Genomic DNA, 1,254 nt, shown 5'->3' on the forward strand with positions numbered 1-1,254 from the left:
GCCGTAACTTGAAAAACTGAAGTTGGAATCGGCTCAAACTTTCTACACAGCATAAGGACATTAATATGTATCAAAAATGTAATAAAAATTGGGGGTAATTTCAGAGCCATTTTTTGAAAAAACCATGGGCTATAGTACAGGGATTTTTTCAAATTTTGGCCAATTTTTTAAAATGGCTGTAACTTTAAAAATTGAAGTCGGAATTGGCTCAAACTTTCTATAGAGCATAAGAACATCAATATGTATCAGAAAATGTAATAAAAATTAGGAGTGATTTCGGAGCCATTTTTTGGAAAAAACCATGGGCTATATAGTACAGGGATTTTTTCAGATTTTGGCCCATTTTTTTAAAATGGCCATAACTTGAAAAATTGAAGTCGGAATTAGCTCAAACTTTCTACACAGCATAAGGACATCAATATGTATCAGAAAATGTAATAAAAATTGGGGGTGATTTCGGAGCCATTTTTTGGAAAAAACCATGGGCTATAGCCTTGGGGATTTTTTCAGATTTTTGCCCATTTCTTAAAATGGCCGTAACTTAAAAAATTGAAGTCAGAATCGGCTCAAATTTTCTACACAGCATAAGGACATCAATATGTATCAGAAAATGTAATAAAAATTGGGGGTGATTTCGGAGCCATTTTTTGGAAAAAACCATGGGCTATAGTACAGGGATTTTTACAGAAATTGTCATAATTAAACTAACCTTGGAGTATTGACATGAAGCTTCTTCCTAGTAGCTTTAAACATTACAAATAATGTTATAACAGAGAATATTGACCATACGATGATCATCCTCCAGAAACTCAACCGAACACACAAATAAAATGGAATTATCCACATGCCTAATAAGGTAATGGCCTAAGAGAGAAAGGAGGAGGAGAGAAATTAAAATCATCAATGTTATATACTATAGGACCACATCTGATGCTGCTGAAATACAGTATAAGTAATAATTATGGAGGAACTAGCTAACTTGTATAAAATATACATTTATATACTAACTATTATTATATGTCATTTATACCTTATTATAACCAATACATAAATGTACATTATTAGTATATTATTAGTATATTACTGTATATCATTAGTATATTATTAGTATATTGTTAGTATATTATTAGTATATTATTACATGTACATGTATACTGTGTCTACCTGGTAGGATTTCCTGTGTTTTATTCTCCATAAGAAGAGGAGTACTTGTGCTACCCCAATAGATGCAAACAGTATTAATATCATTTCAGC

General features: G+C 31.2%; 1 long non-coding RNA gene across 1 annotated transcript; it reads right to left on the minus strand.

The window, feature by feature from the left end:
• Positions 1 to 759: 759 nt before the first annotated feature.
• On the minus strand, positions 760 to 1,254 carry LOC109588469 (uncharacterized). Its single transcript, XR_002188176.1, has 2 exons — positions 1,165 to 1,254; positions 760 to 864 (listed from the first exon to the last, which is right to left on the minus strand). It is a non-coding gene; the product is annotated as an uncharacterized LOC109588469 (long non-coding RNA).

Source organism: Amphimedon queenslandica, unplaced genomic scaffold (assembly GCF_000090795.2).
Source record: "Amphimedon queenslandica unplaced genomic scaffold, v1.1 AMPQUscaffold_12075, whole genome shotgun sequence".
Taxonomy (NCBI): Eukaryota; Metazoa; Porifera; class Demospongiae; order Haplosclerida; family Niphatidae; genus Amphimedon; species Amphimedon queenslandica.